This window comes from Felis catus, chromosome F1 (genome assembly GCF_018350175.1).
Source record: "Felis catus isolate Fca126 chromosome F1, F.catus_Fca126_mat1.0, whole genome shotgun sequence".
Taxonomy (NCBI): Eukaryota; Metazoa; Chordata; class Mammalia; order Carnivora; family Felidae; genus Felis; species Felis catus.
Window position 1 is genome coordinate 7,345,422 of NC_058384.1, and position 12,404 is coordinate 7,357,825.

Here is a 12,404-nt window from a genome sequence, read left to right on the forward strand (position 1 = left end):
TACTCATTTTCCAGTTATTTACCCAGTCCCCAAAGGAGGCTTATTTCACAAAATGAGAGCATCTTGAAGTCTCTGAAAATTCTCCTTAGATAAGTGAACTATAAGCACTTCTTAGTCTGACTCAGTCCATAGTGTTGAGCTGAGCTACTTTTTCTTTTTTTTAATGTTTATTTATTTATTTTGAGAGAGAGAGAGAGAGAGAGAGAGAGAGAGAGAGGGAGAGAGGGAGGGGCAGAGGGAGAGGTAGAAAGAGAATCCCAAGGAGGCTTCTCTCTCAGCACAGACCCCAATGTGGGGCTCCATCCCAGGACGGTGAGATCATGACCTGACCTGAAATCAAGAGTCAGACACGTAAGAGACTGAGCCACCCTGGTGCCCCCGAGCTACTTTTTATAAAGGCTTTTGTGAGTTCAGTTGTCTTTACTTTAGTGTTAAAAAAAAGGGGGGGGATTAGGAGCCATAGCCAAGAGGGAGACTCCCCTCCCCTCTCCCAGTTTGAACACAGGGCTTCCTAGAGTCCAAAACTATTAACACCAGATGCAGTGTATCTCTCTCAATACTCTTGGATGAATGAGTATTGAGTTTGGAGTTTGGTTCAAAATAGAGAATTAATGAAATTTGAGTCAATGGACTAAGACACTCTCAACTTATGTGGAAATCAGTCTAGCCTTGGAGGTATGATGGTGAAGGTCGATTATATTGCTTTGGGTCTAGTGTGTCTATTTTCAGGTTCAGGCATTAATAATTATGGCCTTAGTGACCCCAATTTTAATCTGTCTTGGCAGTAAGGATATATTCAAAGACCCCCTTTACAGGGTACTATTGTTGTGACAATTCTATGGCAGGTGAGTTGGGATGAGATGTCTCAAGTGTGTGCTTTATTCTTATTTTTCTGATTGACATTTTGGTCCCTATTACAAATTTGGTAAAGAAGGGAGGGTGACATTTGCCATTTGTATACATTATCACTAAATTTTCATTGCATGCTTAGTCCCAAAGATGTCATAGAGTACCCATTTGGTTAGGCTGGTAATGCAAACACCAGATACCCCATGTCTTAATCGTTACACATTTATGTGTCTTCTCTTCCAGACTGTGAGCTTGTTGAGATGGGGAACACTGATGAATGCAAATGTGTCTGGCAGCTGACAGGATCTCAGACACCCAAGGGTGATGATGGAAGGGACGAGGAACCTAGTATTCTAGATGGGGACCTAGCATTCTCTGGCCCAGTGCCTCAGACGGAGAGTACTCAAATAATTGTTAATTCCTGTGAAAGTAGAAAAATGAAAGAAAAAGAAGAAAGAAAACATTATTATGGGATAGCAAAAGGGGGACTAGACCAGGGACAGGAAAGTTTTTAGCCTCCACTGACTTCTCTGGGTAAACTTGGGAAAGTCACTCAGTTCTTCTGGGTTTCCATTTTTCCATCTGTAAAATGGGGAGATCATCTAACATGACCTCCAAACTCCTTTCTTCCCCTAACAATTGTACAAGTCCATGGCATGCCGAACGATTGAGAGAGTTGTACATATTTCATTGCCATGTGTGAAAAACATGTATCCACAGAATCTGTAAGCTTTTAGGATTCTCTGCCAGAATTCAATTGATTGATTTTTTTTTTCCATCAGCCAAATATTTCATAAGGGCCTGGTTGGGGTAAGGACTCCTACTACTGAAGATGCAGGGAGAAATTCTCAGTTTCTGCCACCAGAAGTCTGGTGAGAGGTAGACACGTTACGAAACCAGTGCACTGGAGCCTAAAAGTGTTCAGTGCTAAGGAATGATGGGAGGGAGAAGCTGGCTCTGGAGGAATGACAGAGCAGGTCACTGATGTCAGCAAATCCAGGCTTTCCAAATACAGCCACAGCACGTGCAGAGACTTGGATCTATAGGAAGGCACGACTTTGTCACTGAGGAGCGAGCACTGGTTCCATGTGGCTGGAGAGGAGAGTGTGAGATCGAGGCAGAAAGAGAGAGAGAGAGAGAGAGAGGAGGGAGAGAGGCAGGGGCTGAGACAAAAGAGGCTGTGACCCCCGTGAAGGTCAGATGCACCACACGTAGGAACTGGTATTTTATTGTGAACACTGACATGATTCTATTTGCATATTGTGGAAAAATAGCGTTAACAATATGTGTGACGAGCTAACCGGGTCTTAAGGTAGAATCCTTAGATGCCTGTTTTAGATTCTCCTGGGTGCTTGTTCAAATGTGCATTTCTGGGTTTGAATCTAATCCTTATACAATGAGAATTTCTGTGGGTTTGGCTTAGGAACCTGCATTAAAAAAAAAAAAAAACACCTCTTACAACTTAGGCAACTGGCAAATGGGAACCACGGAATGAGTGAATGGAGAGTGAGTGGCAGGGAAGTCAAAAGAGCATGGATGTGGGCTCAGATGAACATTGGGATCAATCTCAGCTATGTCACTTGGGAGTTGTCTCATCTTATCCAAGCTATTTAGCGTCCCTGAGGCTGAAGTTTTTCCTTTTACAAATGGGCTTAAAAGTGTGTATCTCATTGGGTTTTGGCCAAGATTAATTGAGATAACATATGTCAAGCCCCTAATGCATTTGGAGGCATATAGGAACTGCCTGGAGAAGTTACTTAAACTCTGTGCTCACTAAGATTCTGGCATGGGTTATAATGGATTCTAGAAACTCCCCAGGGGATTTTGGTTAGGGACGGGTAGGAATCACACAGACAATATATGTGGTCTCCTTCCTCTAAGGCAGTGTCAGTGAAGGTATAAAGTAAGGGGATAAACTTGAGACATTTTTAGGAGAGAGATTCCCTAGGACCTGAAAGAATTTTCTAAATGTTCTTAAGTTTGTAATCTGGATTGTTTCTGGTACCCAAAGCGGCAGAATGCAGTTCTGTTTTGAACATGGTGGGGTCTGCGGTCATCTATGTGAAGACATCCAGAAGCCAGTGCTCGCTAGTGGACAAGGGCCTCAGGAAAAAGCTTGGGGCCCTGGTAAAGAGTAGGGTGTCAGCCATGGTTGAAGGGGTTTTAATCCCCCTGGGACAGGGTGGAAGGTAAAAAGAGGCCTCATGACTGACCTCCACGTCAACACCAAATTTTAAACGTTTTCAGAAAACAAATTCAAGTGAACAGAATTAGAAAGACGTGAGAGCAGGAAAGAAACAGGAGAGGTTTTATTTTAGAAGCACAAAAAAGAAAGCTGTTCAAGTGCCACAGTGAAATCTAGTAAGACAGGAAGTTTTTTTAAAGGAGAAATCCTGTCCCGCCAGTGATGGGCACTCAAGCCGCAGTAGTTGGTCATCTGATGGGTTATCTTACGGAAAGGTTTGTGTCTTTGGCTTTCTCGTTACACTTCAAATACCCAGTGGAGCCTCAGAGGCAGAAACTGATTCCTTACTGCTTCCTGAGTGGGAAGGATACTTCCAACATCTCTTATTGAGAATTATTTCCCATGAAGAGTTGATATTGGTTATCTAGAGAAGTCTGTGGTCCTCTGGGGAATCAAAATGACAGTTTTTAGTACAAAACAACATGCACTCCCAATGGTTTCCTCTTGAGTTAGATATTAATGATTGACTAACCCAGTTATACCTTTATTCCTTAATAGAGTTTTTTTTTAATGTTTATTTATTATTAAGAGATAGAGAGGCACAGAGCATGAGCAGGGGAGGGGCAGAGAGAGGGAGAGACACAGAATCTGAAGCAGGCTCCAAGCTCTGAGCTGTCAGCACAGAGCCCGATGCGGGGCTCAAACTCACAAACTGTGAGATCGTGACCTGAGCCAAAGTCGGATGCTTCACTGACTGAGCCACCCAGGCGCCCCCTTAACAGAGTTTTTAATATGAGGGAAAGCATTCAGAGCTTGGAGTAAGAACATATTGGGATTGAGGAATTCACATTAGGAAAGTTAACATTCCACATGTGCTGAACTGTGTACCAGCTTATTACAATTACAGTGCATATGAAAACTCATCGCTTTGCACTTTTAAGGATGATGGTCCTTTTGCCTCCTATTAAAATTGAAGCGTGAAGCTTGGATGTTAACATTTTCAAGGAGTCAGCATATTTGAAATTTCCTGTCTCGGGTTTTATTATTGTGAGTTAAGGCCATTAAAAACTACTAACAAACTGAGAAACTGTTAGAGCATTGTGTTGTGCAAATGCTAACATGAGGTATTATACAGCTCACTACGTTTCCAGTTTGAAATGAGATACTAAAGAAATCTAATTTATATTGTTAAAAGAGTATTCGATTCACTCACCCAAAAAGTATTAAGCAAATGACCTATGGGCAGTCATATTTTTTAAAGCTTGTAGAAAAGACAGAGAGAGATCGAGATCTAATGATTAAAGAGAATATAAGCAAATGCTAATTTTTTTTAATAGTGAGAAATTTCAGGGCACCTGGGTGGCCCGGTCTGACTCTTGGTTTTGGTTCAGGCCATGATCCCAGGGCTGTGGGATTGAGCCCCACGTTGGGCTCCACACTGAGCATGGAGCCTGCTTGAGATTCTCTCTCTCTCTCTCTCTCTCTCTCTCTCTCTCTCTCTCTCTCTGTCTCTGTCTCTCTCTCTCCCCCTGTCTCCCTCTCTCCCCCTCCGCCCCTCTCCCTTGCTCATGCTCTCTCTCTCTCTCAAAAATAAATAAATTAATTAAATAAAATTATAAAAAAAATTAGTGCAAAGTTTCAAGCAGAGAATGGGTGGTACGTTTTAGTTGCTTTTTACCAAGCCAGAAAATGAGATGGGGAAGGATCTAACATTAAATTAATGTTGTTGTATGTCAGGAACTTTAAATAAGCAAGATCTTTCCTGCTTTGATTAGGCTAAGTCAAGTAACTTATCCACACACGATCAAGGCAACTAGCAAGCCGGGAATCTATCCTCAGCCCTTAGGACTCACATTACCCCGTGTTTCCACCCAAGGGAACAATTTTGAGCTACCACACTCTTATCTTTAGTTTGAAAATACTTAACAGTTTTGGCTTCCAGAAACTAGCAAAAGTTCTTCCCAGGAAACACGTTCTAAAAGCAAGGCATGAACGATATCGGTAATTTGATTTCTGATCAGAAATACCGTGTGGCTATAACATAATAAGACTTGCTGGCTTATAATTGTCTCTCAAGGATATTTCAGTCGAGTTGCCAGCAAGTTCTGAGAGCCGCAGGCTTGTTAGGTCGGGGAGCATCTCCCCAAAGTGCAGGTGCTACGGGTATCATTTGGGTTGGTCTCTGTATCACTCTGGTTACTCCAGGACACAAGAGGCTTTGAGTCCCAGTGCGAGGAAGTGTGTGAGCTACAGCAAGGGGTGTGGTTTGCAGAGAACCAGCGTTCATGTATGACAGCATGAGACGATTCAAATGCTTTATTTAAAAAAACAAAACACCTCACAGGCTGAACTGTTCTCCTGGATGGAGTGAACCCACCAGCCATCACTTGGATTCCTGCTTCCCGGTTAGAGCAAGTTGGTGTGCAGAGCCAGTTAATTCAGAACACTGAAGGAGCTTGAAAAATAATAAACTTGAGCATGGGCTTGTTTTATGGAGGATTTGGGAGGAATTTTTTAGATGTGTAGGACGTTTACCAGCTTTATGCTTAATAAATGTTACATCAGCATTAAGTATGTAGTCGCAAATTCACTTGGTTTTTAGCAAAGAGTTATTTGAACCACTTTTGCTTAGCATGCAAATTAGTGATATAATGGAAATGCACTGCCTTGGGTCATTGTAACAAAACCATCTTACTTTTTATTTACGTGATCTGACGCTTTCTACATTTATTCCCAGATCTTGTATTTGTTCTGGGATCTCCTGACAGCAGTGGTGAGGGTGGCCTGTGCAAACGTGTCTGCTGCATATTGCTCTGGGGAGAAGGCAGAAGACGAACCTGTAATTGGTCATGTTGCCTTTTCTCTCTCTCTGTCAGATTTATTTTCGATTTTATGCATCTGGTGAAGACAAGGATTTTAATGCTTGAGTGCAAAGATCTGACTCTGTAAGGATGTACTTAACCCTTTTTGAAAATACAGTGATTTCACAGCATCCCTCCTCAAGCACACTGCATTTGTCAACTTGACTTCTTTTTCCTTCCAGTTCTCTTTGTCTTTTCAGCTTCCCCCTTGCCTACCGTAATCATCTTCTGACCATCTGGAAAGGCTCTGATCCTAGGTGCAGAGTTCATTTAAATGTTTCAGTGCTGGAAGAATGGAAACCTTATAAAAATGTAATTTTTTTTTCCTACTGTTATGGGAGCAAAAATAAATGTTTTAGGGCTCTTTCCTGCTGAGGAAGGATTTTAGAGTTTATAGGCTCGTTTGCAGATTCTGGATAAGGACAGTAGCCCGGATGCACCGAGAGGAATTGGAGAAGGGCTGCAGGCATTGTCAGCAAGCAGGACCCAGCCATCTGTGTTTCCTTCATCATCCAAATAATTCTTGGTGAGGATCAGGGAGGCACAGTAACTCTTCCAGGCAGTGAGCGCCCTTCTTGCTTTGTTGAGCCAGTCCAGGGATGTCATTAGCCTTGGGATGTCACATTCCTCTGGATGAATTGAGCGAGGTGACTGTCAGGTGCCTCCCTTGGAAACTACCGAAGAACACTTAAATTAAAGGGACGTCAACGGCAATGACAAGACATAAATCACCCAGCTTCAGTTTTGCAAGCAACACATGTAGGCTTTATCTTTCCAGGGAGTACAAAGCCCCTAATTCTTTGATGATACCACTGTCCTCAAGAGCCAGCTGAAGTTTTTATTCCTTCTCCTCCTTTTCACTTTCGTCCATTATCTGTTTTATTTTCTTTTTATTGAACAAAGAATAAAGCATTTCTTTATAACACAGATGGTATTTTTGTTAATCAAAATCATCATCGTCATCATCATCATCATCATCATCATCATCATCATCATCTTACTGTAGTGTTACCAGATCTTTTGATACTTACTAAATGTCAGGGATGGTTACACACTGTTCAGTGGAGAAGAGAGAGAGACAGACCAACAGAGAGAGGGAAGTGGGGGGCTGCCCTACTGGAGCTTACATTCTAGAGGGAAGACAGACAAGTGATTGCATAGAGAGCTAGGTGATAGTTGATAGATAAATAGATCATAGGTGATAGATACATGATTGATAAATGATAGATTAATAGATGATAGATTATATATCTATATATTATATATATATATATATATATATATATATATATATATATATATATCTCCATACGTATCTATCTATCTATGGAGAGAGAGAGGGAGAGAGAGAGAGATGGCAGAAAGTACTAAATGCGATAGAAAGGAGAGAACCCACAGGTGAAGGCAGTCGGGGCCGAAAGCAGGGGAGGGGGGCAGCTGGCAGTTCACTCAGGCAGCCCTCACCTTGGAAGAGATATGCAGGAGGCAGGCACCTGGAGTAAGAGGGTTTCAGGTGGAAGGGGAGGGTAGCAACACACCTGGCATGTTTGAGGACTGGTAACAGGACGATGTGGCCAGAGCAGAGTGAGTAAAGGTCCATTAAATGAGATCATTTGTGCCACCAGCGTGTGGCGGTGCCTTGCCCATAATCAAATCTGTGGCTCCAAAGTATGAAAATTCCACCTGCCTGCAGCCAGCTGTCTCCCCAGCATAAGTGTGGACACTTTCTGGAGTAATCCAGGGGTTCTGTGGGTCTTCTGCCTGGTTTGTGGGATCTCTGTGACATTGACGTTTGTCATGATAATGTCTGTGTTCTGTGCTTCTAATAACTTTATACTGCACAGCCAATCCTGTTGATATTTTGGTGAGCAGAATGTCTTGCTGTCTTATAACCACAGCGATATTTCGTAGTGAAAACAACCCCTAAATACGTGATTTTGGAGTATTTTATCCAACTCGAAGTACTTTGCAAATACAGGCACAGCTCGGAGATCTTGCAGGTTGGGTTTCAGACCCCTATAATAAAAGCAAATATTACAATGTAAAGTAAGTCTAATGAATTTTTTCATTTTTCAGTGCATATAAAAGTTCTGTTTATACTATACTGTATTTTATTAAGTGTGCGATAGCATTATGTCTACAGAAACAATATACATATCTTAATTAAAAAATATATTGCAGGGGCACCTGGATAGCTAAGTCGGCTGAGTGTCTGACTCTTGATTTCGGCTCAGGTCATTTCAATCCCAGGGTTGTGGGATTGACCCCTGAGTTAGGCTCCATGTTGAGCCTACTTAAGATTCTTTCTCTCTGGGGATCCTGGGTGGCTCAGTTGGTTAAGCAGCCAACTCTCGATTTTGGCTCAGGACACGTTCTCATGGTTCATGAGATCAAGCCCCATGTTGGGCTCTGCACTGACGGTGTGGCTCCTGCTTGGGATTCTCTTTCTCCCTCTTTCTTTGCCTCTCCCCTGCTTGCATGCACTTTCTTTCTCAAAATAAATAAATAAACTTAAAAAAAAAACAGATTCTCTCTCTCTTTCTCTCTCCCCCCCACCCTTCTACCCCACCCCTGCCTCCTGCTTGTATTCTCCCTCTCAAAAAAACCCCACATATATGTGTATGTGTGTGTGCATATATATATAGATAGAAAATGGTAATCATCATCTGATTTCTTAGTGAGCTATAATCACTGATCACAGTGATTATAATATATATAATAAATACTATATAATAAATAATATATAATAAATATAAGTATTATAATAAATAAATATAATAAATAATAAATATAATAAAATATAATAATAAATATAATAACATATAATAATTGTAAATAATAAATATAATATAATGAAATAATAATAAATAAATATAATAATATATCATAAACAATATAATAAATATAATAATACATATAATAAATATAAATAGTAAATATAATAATGAAAAAGTTTGAAACACTGTGAGAATTACCACATTGTGACACACAGACACGAACTGAGCAAATGCTCTTGGAAAAGTGGCTCCAGCAGACTTACTTGATGCACAGTTGCCCCAAACCTTCAATTTGTTAAAAACAACAACAAAAAAATTAGGTCCGTGAAGTGCAATGAATGAGGTGCACCTAGAAATGAGTTTGAGAATCTCTGATGAGAGGGAACTTTCCCTGCAGCCTTTTAACTGGTTTTCAACATAGCTATGTACTAGAATCATCTGGAGAACTAAAAAAAAACAAAAAACAAAAAAACAAAAAACATACTGCCACCCAGGTCCCACCCCAAACCAGCGAAATCCCCAGTATTTTATTTTAAGCTCCTCTGGTGCTTTTAATAGGCTACCAGGGACAAGAACTCCTTCCCAAGTGGCCTGCCTTAAAAAGATCTAAGTGACTATAGGTTGGTGCCAGATAGGTTTATTTTTGTTTTCTGATCCTTTGGCTTCTGCCTTTTCATATTGTCCTGCCTCCCAGGGTCAGACCTTGAAAGCTTTCTCTCTGCAAGACTTCTCAGTTTTCTCTTCCCAGCTTGGTTTATCCGTCTGTGGTTCAGGTTCAGGTTCATCCGTCTGTGGCATCCTTCTCCGAGGTCATTGTGAGGGGCTGATGAAAGTCAGGTGTTCTCATCAGTACCTCCATTCCCCTGTCCACCCTCCACTACTTTCCTCATGTTAGTGAAGTATAATGCTTCCATTTTCATCCGTAGGTCTGTGTGTGTGTGTTTAAAATGTGCATGGAAAATTGTCCACAGGGTAGAGTAGAGCCTTATTTCATGTTGTGCTATTCAACGTGAACCCCCCCACTGACCCACTTCAAGTAAAAATTACCACCTGCAATGTAGTACCATAAATAAATGGTATGTTGAATTTTTTGTACTTAAATTTAAACATATCCATACATATAAATATGTGCACACATGTATGTTTATATATATATGTGTATTTATATATACATATACACATACGTATACACATGTATATATATACATACTTACATGTATTTATTCATATCAGTGTATATTTATAGTAATTATATCTAAACACTACACGTAATCAGTCTGAGTGTCAGCTGACTTTTTTTCAGAAAGACTACTTTCATGCTGGGATTATGCTCTTTTTACTGGGGAGGAGGGATGTTAAAAATGATGTTATATTAAGGGTGTAGGATTTTTCCCTCAGGTGAAATGAAAAGTGAGCATTCAGTGTTTTCCCAAGGTTAGTTTTCTTCTAATTTTGACTAGTACATGATATTAAAAACCCTGGTGACTCCAAGTTATTGCTGGACACTTGTGTATTCCAGGGGGTGTTCTCCGGATCTCTCCTTGGTACGGAGCCCACGCCCGTCAGAGCTGCTCAGGGGATGTGGCTCAGCAGAATCCACTCACTCATTTCCATTCTTGCTTGCAAGGATGTCCCAAGACCAGCTCTGATCTCCCTTTTTAATCTCTCCTAACTCTGTGCTGAAAATCCGTACTTTTCTTTATCCTCTCCTTCCTTTTGATCTTCTTGACATCCGTTTTCTTCATTTTCTAATTAAAAGCAACATTCTCAGGGCACCTGGGTGGCTCAATCCATTGAGCATCCCACTCCTTAGCTCAGCTCAAGGTCACGATCTCAGGGTTTGTGGGATCAAGCCCCACGACAGGCTGTGTGCTGACAACGCAGAGCCTGCTTGGGATTCTCTCTCTCCCTCTCTCTCTGCCCCTCCCCTGCTCATGCTCTCTCTCAAAATAAATAAACTTAAAAAAAGAAAGAAACATTCTCACTGTCAAAAAGCAAACAGACAAAGCTTTTTCTTTACCAGTGCATCTTATGGCACACATCCCACAGTCCCACTTTGGGGTTCGCCACTGCATGGAAATAGTTCCAGGTAAACTAAAATGCAAACATAAACAACTTGTCTAGCAAAGCATAAAGGCCATCTGGTCACGAAGCTCTTTTTTTCTGCCTTTCAGCATACTTGTTTGGGAACTGGCCCAATAGTGTGGAGTGCCCACTGGCAGTATTTGGCAGGTGTGACAGCCAGGGAGTCTGGAAGAACAACAAAGCCAACCTCTTCTGCACAAAAGAAACACCGTGGGACTTAAGGTCCCCGTGTGGTAAAAGAACACGCTCCTATTCTGTGGATCACCTCCCTGACCTCTTTCTCGTTGGGGCACAAGAGTGCATTCAAACCGAAGCCTGTCTGGGTGCCACCCTTTCTTTGCTCTCACTTTCCTTCAGAGTCCCAGGGCACATCCTTTTGTCCTAGATAACGCAGCTGGTATTCCCTTTTATGTCTTACTTCTTCTAGACAAGCCATTTTTCAAGAGGATTCCAACACCCCCATTTCAAAACCCCCCTTTCAAGCTGCAGATAAAAGTGTCAGCAAAAGTGAACTTGTTGATGTTTTCTTGACCAGCTACTCAGGACCTCATTCCCATTAACAATATTATTCAGAGGCATTGAGACACAAGCATACAGTGATTTGTCATTGTCATAATGGTCGGGTGGTCAGGCTCTTGACCCTTATCCTCTCCATGGTACATTTCCTTGGCTAGTATTTATGATAGCACTTTTCTCCGAAACATCTCATGATTGCCCCAGAATAGAGAAGAGTTTATTTTGAATACAGAACATGGCCAAAGTTTTGTGTTTTGTTTTGCTTTTGTAATGAGATTCCTTGCTATGGACCCCCCCCCCCCTTTCTTTTTGTTAAACTAACTTCTGACCTAGTTCACAATATTATCACCAGAAGCAGAGCCAACAGAGGGGGATACGGTTCTTGCTTCATGAGATTAAAAAATGAACAGGACATAAAAATTTTTAAAGAAAATCACAGTTCATTTTGAGATGAAATAGCTGACTTTGATTTGCACTTTTCTTTATAATTGTTAGAAGATGAGAAGTAGGAAGAAGGATGGACTTCTATTTTCCCTGGAGAAAAGTACTGGAAAACTTTTGACTATTTCCCAATTTATAGTCTCTTTATAAAAATTGTTTAAAGTTTGTATCTTACCTTACTGTTCATAATCGTAGCCTTTCTAACCAGAGATAAATACAAGTCATAGAATGAGAAAAACTAAAGTCGAGAAGAAGCTGAAAACTCATCTCACTGGAGGTCTTCACAATACACAGGATCCTTCTCTCCAGCCTTGACCGAAATCCACAAATGCCCATCTGGTCATCTCCAGTGATAGAGCAGCACTGTGTCCTGAGGTAGCCAGCCCCATTGCCAAATATTTCTATTATAAACTATCTTAAAAACAAAATGGCATCTGTGGAATTTGATACCCCCCAAATAGGCACTGATTTTAAGTATGCTAAGTGCTTAAACTACAGTAAGCCATTTAATGATCAAATAATAATAACTGGCATTTACTGTGTGGTCACTATGTTGTAGACACTGTTAGTAAGCACTTCCCATCCAGTATGCTATCATTGACTTCTTACATCAATCCTATGGATATGATATACCCTCCCTTTTACACATAAGGGAATTAGGCAGAGAGGAGTTGAGCTCACCAGGATAAC

General features: G+C 41.1%; 1 protein-coding gene across 4 annotated transcripts in view; it reads left to right on the top strand.

Moving 5' to 3' along the window:
* Nucleotides 1-12,404, top strand: part of PLD5 (phospholipase D family member 5) — a 423,318-nt gene that overhangs the window by 183,889 nt on the left and 227,025 nt on the right. The window lies entirely within an intron of this gene.